The sequence below is a fragment of the Sapajus apella genome, unplaced genomic scaffold, assembly GCF_009761245.1.
Source record: "Sapajus apella isolate SASKATOON/1434 unplaced genomic scaffold, GSC_monkey_1.0 scaffold30, whole genome shotgun sequence".
Taxonomy (NCBI): Eukaryota; Metazoa; Chordata; class Mammalia; order Primates; family Cebidae; genus Sapajus; species Sapajus apella.
This window is the reverse complement of record NW_022436970.1, coordinates 9553339-9566187: the sequence shown is the minus strand read 5'-3', so window position 1 is coordinate 9566187 and position 12849 is coordinate 9553339. Positions and strand designations below refer to the sequence as shown.

The following is a 12849-nucleotide window of genomic DNA, read 5'->3' as shown; positions in this document are numbered from 1 at the left end:
GTGTAGAGACTCATAGGCTGCCAGAAGGAATTTGAATTTTATCCTAAATGGGAAGGGAAGCTAGTGAGAAATTTTAAGAAAGAGATGGCTTGTTCTTATTTTACTTTTTAAAAAAAATAACACTCTAGCTGCTCTACAAAACAAATCAGAGAGGGTCAAGAGCAGAAACAAAATAATCAAAAAAGAGATTATTTGAAAAGACCAGGCCAGAAATAATAGTGATGTGGACCAAGGAGTGCCATCAAGGGATGGAGAAAATGTACTCCAGATAAATTTAGGAGGTAGAATTTTCAGGCTACACTGACGGATTTTATATGGAAAGGGAAGAAAATGAAAAAAAATATATATATATATGTATAAAACATTTGGACTTATGGCTTTGGTAATTGAACAAGAGTTTGTAACATTTTCTGAGACGTGAAACATTGTAGAGAATGAGATTTGGGGACTTAAGTTTTGAGGTGCTCATCAGCTATTGACATATAGTTGAATCTACGGTTGTGGGAGGCAACTATGAAGGAAAGAACAAGGGAAACACAGAGAGCTCAGATTTTACTTGTCATAAATAAATTCTGCAATTCGTTGATGGTCATTTAAATTTCTGGTGATAATTTTTACCTAGGTATAATTTATATGTTTACATAGTGAAAAATGATATCATTTCCTCTGTGATATATGTTTCCAGACTCTTTCCCTACTCTGTGATCCAATGCTTAATTACCCCTTCTGGTAGTTTTTTGTTTTATTTTTCCTTCTGCAATTTTTAGGTATGAGGTAATGATACACATATGTAATAATAATAATAGTGGTTAAACAAATATACCACTATTATTTCTGTAAGCTCTCGTTTCCCAAAAGATGTGTGATACCAATTCATCATAAGCTGTTTTAACTACAGGTCTATTTCTGAGCTTTACACTCTGCTCCATTCATCTGTCCATTTATTTGTTTTGCCAATAAAATTATTTGATAAGAATATATTTCAGTGTTTAGTAGGACAAGTCCTCATCAATTTCAAAATATTTTGACCATTTTTAGTCATTTAATTTTTCCAAAGAAATTTTAGATTTATTTTTCAAGAGAAATATCTGACTAGAGAGTATAGTGAAATTATTAATTTCTATGATTTTTAAAAGCACATAGAATCACAAGCTACTTAAGAATAGCTTGGGAATAGCCCCCCCTGGGAGACCAGTGAGAAGTTTCCTCTTGACACTCCACTCAGCAGCCACATGGATGAGGACAGCCAGAGCTTAAATAAGCAGAAAACGGAATTTGTTTAAGAAAAGGCCAAACCACTTTGCCACTCAATGTTTATTTGAATATGAATTAGTCAGAAAACAATTTGTTTTTGAAATTCCCAGACATTGTAACTGGGCTAAGGCCCACAGAACAGTAGAGTGGTAACACCTTCTTTGTTTAGCAAACCAAATCCCAGGGCCCTCACGTTATTCCACCCCAGATATTGGGAACCAAGCTTGTTAGTGACTGAGAAAAATTCATCCAAGCCTATCTGGTTAATCATCATTTATAAGAATTCAACTCCTGGGAAAATTGTTTCTTTTCCCTTAAGGTTGAGTAAGCTTCACTCTAGGGCCTGCCTCTAATTTAGTTCGTACAATAGAAATGGCATGCAGTTTCTGTTTTCATAACTTGGGAAATACTACACGATTGTATTGTAATGCAATTCTTTACAGTGACCCATTTAGTAACACAGGTCAAACTTGTTCTTTTCTGGGTTCCTTGGCCTGAAATGCATTCCCAAGTCATGGAATTCTCAAAGAACAGCATGGTGAAGTGTTAGGATTTAAGATATCAGAAATTTCCTTGATTTATAAAGTAATTAGTGTGTGTTCACAGGATATGATCTTTAATAAAGAAAAGTAGCTACGATATATTTTACCCAATGGCCAATAATTTCTGTCTCATTAAACCCAAGTCAAAAGCATCAATGAAAGCTGCAACTCATTCTTTAACCTTTAACTTCCTTCTCTGACTTTTTATTATTTAAGGTACTCTTCATAACTGTGTCATATTTCCATAACACCTTAACATCAGATACTTAAATTTTGGATTAGTATCATCCTTTGGGCAGCATGTGATGAATTTGACCACTGCCAATATAGTTTCTGGCTATAAGTTCATCACAATTATTTTAAAAGAAGATAAACTTATTTTTAGATCCTATCATAAATGAAAAGTGGATTACTTATCAATATTTTTAAAATATTACAATATTTAGACCAGCTCCAACATAAAACCATCTTAGATTGAAAATTATCAAATACTTACATAATAACAGCAGAAATTTAAGAATAGTTTATTCTAGTAATTAAATTACTTTCTGGAGGATGTATGAGTTGTTTCCATTTATTATCATACTATTTCTGCTTGTTTAAAAAAATGGTAGCAGGAAAGTTGAAGCACAAAACTGCACAGCAGAGATATAGAATTTTCAATAATTCCCTATAACAACTCAGAAAAGTTATGTCAGCATTTTGATTATGAAAAGCAGGGGCTCATATGATATTATGATGGTGCCCAGTCTCAGTCCAGAGCAAGATTTTCATCTACATTGTAGTCTAACCCCAATTCACTCAAATTCCACAGTAAAGGAATATGTTTTACACTAGACTACTGTAACGGAAACCCCCCTTTTTCTGATGTAATCTAAAAATAGGAATATGACCTAACCTCAAGGCAAATGTCATCTACGCCTTAATCCACAATTATCTGCTAGAATTATAATCTTGAAGGTAACTAAATTTAATATTTACTTTAAAATATTATCTTGTTCTATTTATATAACTCCTGTTTTATGATCAAATAGTGGTGATTGAGAAATAGAAATGAATCCAGAAGGCATTGCTGATCTCATGGAGATGCCATCACATTAAATAACTCTTTTTATAAACATTTGTATATGAAAAGTCAAAGATTAAAAAACTGCTCAAAACCACGGAACAAATGAATATCAAATGTGTTGACAAAGATCAGGCCTTCTAACTCTTATTAGTTTTCTGCTGTCATCACTGCCCCAGAGATGTCATCGGGGGAAAAAAAGGCTATTCTCACTGATAACTGATCTAGCAGAGAATCAAGGCTAATTGCTTGTTTGTACGCATCAACTGTCACATGGACTGGCTGAGCCATCCAAGACACGTAATTCAAAACCATGCCAGGAAAAATAAGGCAAATCAGATCCCTGGCACATGCAGTTCTCCTGACTGTGCCCGCAGCTAGAATCCTCAACATATAAAATCCCTTCCCATTTCCTTTCATCCCATAAGAATATCCAGGAGGACTTGGTGTCTCCAAGCACCCGATATGCATACCAATGCACATACTCTGTAAATCAGACTCAACAATAGTGGAATGTTCTGGGCAAGTGAGTTCTGAATCAGCCTACAAAGACTATCTTTCCAGAGACAAGAAAAATTACTACTATCTTATTTTAGAGACCAGCCTGCTCATGAAGCCAAAGGAGCTAACTATAGCAGAATTAATTTTAACAAATTTGCCCATTCAAATCCTTCATCTAGTGGCCTTTTCTCCCTCCAATCAGTAGATTCATTCATCCACTCGCTAACTGAACAAATTTTTATCACAGGCCTGGTGGGTGCTGGGCCTGGCATCACAGTGTGGGGATACTGTGGAGCAGAAGACCCAGTTCTTGCCCCCCATGGGCCCACAGTCCACTAAAGGAGACAACTCACAAACAATTATGAGGTGGCATGAAAAGTACCATAAGTGATGCTATTTGGACAACCTGGAAATAGACGTCACTGAGTACTAGAGGGATTAGGAACTTTTCCCCACAGAAATGTAGGCCTGAAAGATAAGAGAGATTGGGTCAAGACCAGGAGATGGAGAGGTGGCCACAGCAGGACATGCCAGGTGTGTTAGTCTGTTTTCATGCTGCTGATAAAGACATACATACCCAAGACTTGGAAGAAAAAGAAAAAAGGATTTAATTGGACTTACAGTTCCACATGGCTGGGGAGGCCTCAGAATCATGGTGGGAGGTGAAAAGCACTTCTTACATGGCGGCAGCAAGAGAAAATGGGGAAGAAGCAAAAGCAGAAACTCCTGATAAACCCATCAGATCGCGTGAGACTTATTCACTATCAAGAGAATAGCACAGTAAAGATTGAACTTCAGGGTTCAATTACCTCTTCCTGGGTCCCTCCCACAACATGTGGGAATTCTGGGAGATAAAATTCGAGTTGAGATTTGGATGGAGACACAGCCAAACCATATCATTCTGCCCTTGGCCTCTCCAAGTCTCATGTCCTCACATTTCAAAACCAATCATGCTTTCCCAACAGTCCCCGAAAGTCTTAACTCATTTCAGCATTAACCCAAAAGTTCATGGTCCAAAGTCTCATCTGACACAAGGCAAGTCCCTCTGTCTATGAGCCTGCTAAATCAAAAGCAAGATAGTTATTTCCTAGATACAATGGGGGTACAGGAATTGGGTAAATACAGCCACTCCAAAGGGGAAAAATTGGCCAAAACAAAGGGGTTACAGGGACCATACAAATCTGAAATCCAGCAGGCAGTCAAAATTTAAAGCTTCAAAATAATCTTTTTTGACTCCAGGTCTCACATCAAGGTCATACCGATGCAAGAATTGGGTTCCCATGGTTTTGTGCAGCTCTGCTTCTGTAGCTTTGCAGGGTACAGCCTCCCTCCCAGCTGCTTTCATGGGCTGGTCCTGAGTGTCTGTGGCTTTTCCAGGTGCACAGTGCAAGCTGTCAGTGGATCTACCACTCTGGAGTCTGGAGGATGATGGCCCTCTTCTCACAGCCCCATTAGGCAGTGCCCCAGTAGAGACTCTGTGTGGGGCCTCTGACCCCACATTTCCCTTCTGCACTGCCCTAGCAAAAGTTCTCCACGAGACCACTCCTGCAGCAAACTTTTGCCTGGGCATCCAGGCATTTCTACACATTTTCCAAAGTCTAGGCGGAGGTTCCCAAACCTCAATTCTTGACTTCTGTGCACCTGCAGGCTCAACATCACATGGTAACTACCAAGGCTTGGTGCTTCCACCCCCTGAAGCCACAGCCTGAGCTGTATGTTGGCCCCTTTCAGCCACTGCCGGAGCAGCTGGAACACAGGGCACCAAGTCCCTAGTCTGCACACAGCACAGGGACTCTGGGTCCAGCCCACAAAACCACTTTTTCCTCCTGGGCCTCCAGGCCTTGGATGACAGGGGCTGCCATGAAGGTCTCTGACATGACCTGGAAATATTTTCCCTATGGTCTTGGGGATTAGAAATCTGCAGCCAGCTTGAGTTTCTTCCCAGAAAATGGGTTTTTCTTTTCTACTGCATAGTCAGGTTGCAAATTTTCCAAACTTTTATGCTCCACTTCCCTTATAAAACTGAATGCCTTTAACAATACCCAAGTCACCTTTTGAATGCTTTGCTGTTTAGAAATTTCTTCCATTAGAAATTTATTTCACTGTTTAGAAATGATCCTTTCACTAGGATCATTGAGAATGATCCTAAATCATTATTCTCAAGTTCAGAGTTTCACAAATATCTAGGGCACCTTTGCTCCAATTCCCAAAAAGTTCCTCATCTTCACCTAAGATCACCTCAGCCTGGACCTTATTGTCCATATCACTATCAGCATTTTGGGCAAAGCCATTCATCCAGTCTCTAGGAAGTTCCAAACTTTCCCACAGTTTCCTGTCTTCTGAGCCCTCCAAACTGTTCCAACCTCTGCCTGTTACCCAGTTCCAAAGTCGCTTCCACATTTTTGGGTATGTTTTCAGCAATACCTCATCTCTGGTACCAATTTACTGGATTAGCCTATTTTCACACTGCTGATAAAGACATACCTGAGACTAGGAAGAAAAAGAGGCTTAATTGGACTTACATTTCCACATGGCTGTGGAGGTCTCAGAATCATGGTGAGAGGTGAAAGGCACTTCTTACTTGGTGGTAGCAAGAGAAAATGAGGAAGAAGCAAAAGTGAAAATGCCTGATAAACTCATCAGGTGAGACTTATTCCCTATCACAAGAATAGCATGGGAAAGACCAGCCACCTTGATTCAATTACCTTCCCCTGGGTCCTCCCACAACGCATGGGAATTCTGGAAGATACAATTCAAGGTGAGATTTGGGTGGGGACACAGCTGAACGATATCACTAGTTCAGGAGCAGGAGAGAGCATGGCAGCCCTTCAGTTACCAGAGTAGCTCCTGGTAAAAGACAGAGAAGGGAAAAACAAATAGAAAGACAAAAGTAACAAAGGAAGAGGAAAGCCTGATACTACAATAAAAAAGAAAAGAAGGATTCTTAAAAATTAGTTTTGGAAGGGAAAAAAAACCTACGTATGCCCAGAGAGGTCTGTGTGCTCTCAGTTAAGCTTCTTTGTCATGTTTTTCTGTGAACAAAAATAGATATTGTTTCCCAATTTCAATTTTAATTGGAAATTTTTAAAACATTGGATACCAGCTTTAAAAAACAAAAATGAGATGCATTAAAATATAAGATAAGATAGGATAGATCAGAAGAGTAGAATAGGATAGATCATGAAGCCTACTCATAGTAGAGGCAAAAATTGTTTTGTGTCTATGCATCCATGCATATGATCAAGTAGAAAGTTATTAGGGGGTCATTATCAAAATTACTTGACAGCCACTCCACCAAGAAGTGGGTCCACCTTTAGTGATGATTCTACTCAAGGCACGACATCCTTTTAAAATTCTTCTTAAATATGTATGGCTTAATATGACAACTCTTGGACCCCACCACACAGCTCAGCTCTTGCTCTTTATGCTTTAGTACACTTGAACTCTGTGAGGGTGCCTGCAGTGAGCTGGGCTTTCTGCTGAAGCAGAGAGTATAAGCCTCATAGTGTTCACTTTTCTTGGTGAGAGGGTGGAGAGCTAGAAGGAGGCGGGCCCATCACATCCTGTCACCAAGACTGTTATAAGGATTTCCTTTTTAAGCTTTATAGCAGAGACCCAGATGATATGACCTCCTGTCATTGGAAAGATCTGGCCCTAAAGAATTCTTTTCTTATAATTTTCCCTGAAACATCTTTTTACAGTCAATTGCTACCTCTCCAGGGGCCAGATATAGAGGATTTGAGAACGGCTGATAATAGACACATTATTCTTACTTAGAACCAGTTTCTACACATGGGTAGATTTCCCAGTGCTTCAGTGAATCAGGGAGCATCTTTAAGAAAAGAGTTCATGAATTTTTGCTTCGCTTTATATTATCTGATCTATTCTAGACAGTAAAAAATTTAGTCACTATAAAATTGAAGTCCTATCAGGCAAGAACTGAACAAGCATCTGAGGAAAAAGATATTTGTTCCATTGCTGTTGGTGGTGTCTCCTTCTGAATGTAGTTGGTTATTGAGATAAATCATGGTAACAATGCCACTAAAAATTTCTGGGGCTTTATATCTTTGAACACTTTAAAATCACATTGATCATGCCTTTTTTATCTGCCATACAAGCCAAAGTTGGCAACGTCAATGATACAGTATGTGTGTTTGTGCATGAATGCATGTACTTTAGAGAGAGAAAGAGGGGGAGAGGAAGAGAGAGACAGAGACACAGAGAGTCAGAGAAGCTAGGCTCCATGAGAATGTGGCAATGTGACAGTAACACCAAGTATGAAGAAATGCTTAAAACGGAAGGACAACACACCTTTCTGATCCTCCTGATGAAGCTACTTGTACTTGAGGGAGCAGATCAGGGATTCACAAGCAATCAGGAAAGGAACCCTTGGCAAAACTTAAGAAGATAAACTAGATTTGGGACTTGAAAGGGTACTCTGCTATTATTTTGTTTAGCATAGTGCCCAGGGCTCACAGTTAAATGAAAGATTAGGCAATGCATTGTCGAAGCTTACAGAATATGTTTCATTAGGAACTCCCAAGAGTAGAGATTAGCCAACATTTTCTGCAAGGAGCCAGATAGTAAATATTTTTAACTTTGTGGGCCATACAGTCATCTGTCACAACTCAATTTTTCAGTAGTGGCATTAAAGCAGACATAGGAAATAGGTAAACAAATAGACAAGGCTGTGTTTTGATAAAATTTTATTTACAAAATCAGGTGTTCAGACAATTTTGGACCAAAGTCCAGAGTTTGCCAACTCTGATACTAAAGTCTTTGGCAAACAACACAGTTAAATCTTCACAGATCTGTAACTGACTTTACAACTTTATTGCACCAGCTAAATCCAGCAACAGATAATAGCAAATTAGCATCTCTCTTGACTTTCACAAGCAATGATGTTATTAGTACTATTTAGTTTTTGATTCCCATTTTGCAGCTGAGAATTTCAAGCTATTCAACTGCTTTTCCAAGACTACACATGTTGTAATGAATGAGAGAGAATTTACACACCATTTTTGGCTTTATAAGAATCAGAAAACCCAGAAGCTATATTTTCACTTTGTTGTAGGTTGAATTTCCTAGACAAAGAAGGTGAAACTCAGAGTGGGAGGAAATTTTTGCGATCTATCCATCTGGCAAAGGTCTAATATCCAGATTTCACAAGGAACTTTAACAAATTTACAAGAAAAAACAAACAATCAACCCTATTAAAAAGTGGGCAAAGCACATGAACAGACACTTCTCAAAAGAAGACATTCATGTATTGCTAACTTTTAACATGGAATAGAAACTTTCACAAATGGTGATAGCAGTTGATACAGGAAAATGTATAGAATTTGAGTGAAGGAAGGCTTTTAATTCATTTTATTGCCAACTACAAATAAATTAGAGTCTTTATAACTTTTTCCATTTCTAGTCACAAAACAGACACACACACACACACGCTACATCAGGACCCTGGAAACAGTTGGCAAAACCTAAAATATAGAACAGAAATCTGGAAGGCAAACAAAGTGGCAGGCCTTTCATCCTAAATGATCCTAGATGCTTTTTAATGCCTTCTAATCTCACAGAATATTATTCTCAAGCTCCTCAAAAAATGACGAGCATGAAGATGGAACCTCCATTTATCCCCTACCCTGATCTATACCAGGATGGAGTGGAGACCTGGACACACTCTGTTGGCTATTGGGTAGGAGTGAATGGTTGTGTGGCTTTAAAAGACCTTTAATAAGAGACTGAGTTGGGCTTGTTACTGCATTGCTGTGTCCTCACTGGATCCTCCTGCTGAGTCCTGCATGTGAGTCTGGAACTAAACCACTCACAAACTCGTGCTCTGTGTTTACAGACAGAAAGACAAGTTACTCTATAATGTGCAGGAAAATCCATTCCAAACCAGTTTGCCCAAACATTTTACACATCCACACAGTCTAATGATTTTCTGGTATCTGGTACATAGTAGAGTTTGCAATTTGTGATTGAAACAGGTAAAAACATGTGGAAGAAAACATTTCTGGTCTTAGATTTGTATATGCTAAGGCATGTTCTTGTTAGGTAACACCTGTGTACACTGAGGAAAAGCACCTACTTTTAAACCTCAAAAAGTTCATGTGTAAAGACCAAATATATTAAAAATTTGAGTGTGTGTGTAAACCCTATATATATAATATGTATATTAGTAAATGATGTATATATATCTACATATCAATGAACATTGTTACTATTTGTTTCCTCCTTTCTTGACTCACTATAATGACTTTATATAAGAATTTTATACCTTTTATTCATGGAATTATTCAATTAATGTAAATAGTTGAATAGAAGTTTTTGTTTTAGAGACAGGGTCTCTTTCTGTCACCTAGGCTGAGGTGCAGTGGCATCACCATAGCTCACTGCTGCCTCAAAACTCCTGGGTTCAAGCAATCCTCACACCTAAGCCTCCCAAGTAGCTGGGACTACAAGTATACACCATCACATCTAGCTTTTTTTTTTTTTAATTCTTCGTAGAGACAGGGTCTTGCTATGTTGCCCAGGCTGGTGTCCAATTCCTGGGTTCAAGCAATCCTCCCACCTCAACCTCCCAAAGTGTTGTGGTTACAGGCATGAGCCACTAAAGCTGGCCTAAATAGGGACTTAAACATTCTTCAAATTGCATATCTGTTAAGCATAGCTTGCCTCACTAATTCATCTTTTAAAATAATACTGTTTCAAGAGAACTTTGCTCAGCTAAACCTCAAACTTCAGTATCTGCTGCTGAAACAAGCTAGTTATGAAACAAAAAAGGTCAGTAGAAAGAAACTAAACTCATTCTCCTTTTTGTCTTTAATTTTTGTCCCTGTTCATACCTCCTGCAATCCAAAACTTGCTCTTAACTTCTCGTTAAAAAAATTGAAAAGGAGGACATGAAATGAAAAGAAGCAGCAAAAAGGATTTTTCATCCATGTTAGAAACAAGGCTTGGAGTTGTACGGAAAAACGAGCACTTAGCCACAGAAATTTCAGCAAAGCAAATTTACTCCTACGCAGAAGGGTGCCTCCCATATGACTGGTTGCTACGAGAGCATACAGAACAAAGGAGAGTAGAAGTTTTTATTTCTAATGCGACTCCCCTCTGTGTCCTTCCTTCATTGGCTGGGATCGGACTGCACCATTTAAACTAGACTTGATTGGCTAAACATTTAAACTTTCTTACATAAGGTGGACGTGTGATGGAGGGGAGGAGGAAGGGATCTTCTGCAGTGAAATAGAGAGTCTTTCTTTAAATAAGGAAAGGAATGTCAGCTGGTGCTGATAGTGCCACTGGTGCTGTGGCATGCCTAGGCATGTAGTGAAGTCAGAAAGAAGAAAAAGATAAAAGTACTAAAAATTAAAGAATAAAAGATTAAGCAAATTATCTAAAGAAAAGCTTCACCATATCTCACAATCCATTTCAGAAGAAATAGAAGAAAGAAAAGTAAAGGCCTCTAACTACAGTGTAAAACACCACCTCAACTTAAGACTGCAGTTTAAACATTGCTGGGCACTAGAAAATTATTAGGATTTTCTCCCTGCCTGTCCCTCCAAATTTCACGCTCTAGAAATAAATTCGAAAATTAGACTACAATGCGAAAGCAGTGATGGTGGAATTATTTGTAAAGTGCTTTGAGGAGGTGAAGGAGTTACAGAAGGCTTTGGAATGGAAATGATGCTGAAACTCAATCTGGCAGAAGGGAGGGGAGAGGCTAGTGAGGTCAGATGGGTGGAGGGCGGGGCTCCAGGGGAGAGACTGACACCTGTGTGTTCTGCCACCCTCCTAACTTGAGTCTCTCTCAGGACCACCCTAATGACCAGTGTCACCCCTGACCAGCATCTTTGCTTCTATAGGGAACATTCTCACACTACAGGGCTCATACCTACTAAATGCCTCCTATGATTATCTCTTTATCAATGTTCTCCTCAGCATTACCTATGGCAATGAGACCAAGTTCAGGCAGGAAAACATAATCTGATCGGTTCTCCAAGAACAAAGAAGACAATCTCTTTTTATCTTGTAACAAACCCAAACCCAGCCGTCATTCATTCAACATAAATGAAACTACGTATTCCCTTGGCGTGAAATGTATTCCTTCCTAATTCTATCCTCTATCAATCTCTAAACCACATTTCAGATAAATGGTAGATTTTATAATTCTTTAAAAGTTTTTTCCAGAATAGATTTATTTAAACCCTGTCAAGAAATCAATGTTATTTTATTTATTAACATAAGTAAATAAATAATGTAAGTAAACTTCTATGCTTATATATTAGCATTAAAAACCCTGCCAAAGACTTTGGATCAAAATCTTCTAGATACAACTATGATTAAATGCAAGATGGCCTCCTGTTACCATTTCTGTTCCAACAGTCACAGATGTTAGTATCCTTTCCCTTCCCATGAGCAACCCACATTTTAGTTTGTTTTTATTGAGGGCAAAAACATTAGCAGAGATGCCAAGGTTGTAAATCATTGTAGAAGACGATTAATAAGCTTGAGATACACTAAACATCAGCAATATATAGTTTGGGATTCGTTGGAGAACCTCTGATTCTGAATCATTCTATCAAGTACTTGAAAGTGCCTCATATTACTAAAAAAATTACTGAAACCTCAAACCTCTCAAAATTGTTGCTAAAGTTGTCAAATATTGTTGATAAAATTTAAAATATAATCAATAAGTAATGTTCAATACATAGCAGACCTTTTAGGGAATTATCATCATGGTTGTATTGTGATCGACCTGGGAGTTGGCATGTAACTTGTCACCTGGGTTTTGGACCATTTGCTTAAAAAAAAAAAAAAGTAAAACTAGCCTGTAAATATCAATTCATTCACTCACATGTACTTAATCAGTAGTTCTGTAACACCAGAGATAGAAAGGCCAGGCACAGGTAGGAGATATAGTCGGTGTGTGATAAGTTTAAGGGTCTATTCAGCAGTTGTTAGGCACTTTTTTCATAAGATAAGGAATAAAGCTGAATTTTCTCAGTTAGATATGTTGGCCAACGTTACAGATGCTGCCATCAATTGTCATTCTAATCCCCAAAATTAATCCACAACAATCATGTGGAGAACAGAGATTAGCTATGGTTATCCTGGAAGGGGATGTGTGTCTGCCAGAATCCCACATGCTAGAGGTAAAGCTGTTACTTTGATACCAGGTGAATGTTCAGGGCATGCAGCACCTCAGGAACTAGGGGCTGTCCATCCATCTTAGGGAATCTAAGCACACTAGGAAGCCTAGAATAACCCAGCATGAGTAAGAATGCCACTCACCTCCTCTCACTGCAGTTCTGCGACCTTCACAGCTGGGCTTCAGTTTCTCTTGCCTCCTCCCTCCTAAGACTTCTCACTCCTCCCAGTGCATCTCTACCAAGATTCAGGGAAAATTGCCCAGACTTCCCATTGGCTGAACTCCCAAGGGAGAGGTTGATGACAGCAGCAGCAGTGGTGACAGCAATGAAT

The 12849-nt window shown here is 38.7% G+C and overlaps 1 protein-coding gene across 1 annotated transcript in view; it reads right to left on the bottom strand.

The window, feature by feature from the left end:
* Window positions 1–12737, bottom strand: part of SERPINB7 (serpin family B member 7) — a 58303-nt gene extending 45566 nt beyond the window's left edge. Inside the window, exon 1 of the mRNA XM_032293691.1 lies at window positions 12661–12737. The gene's annotated coding sequence lies outside the window, so the exon portion shown is untranslated. The remainder of the gene's footprint in view (window positions 1–12660) is intronic.
* Between the last annotated feature and the right edge of the window lie 112 nt (window positions 12738–12849).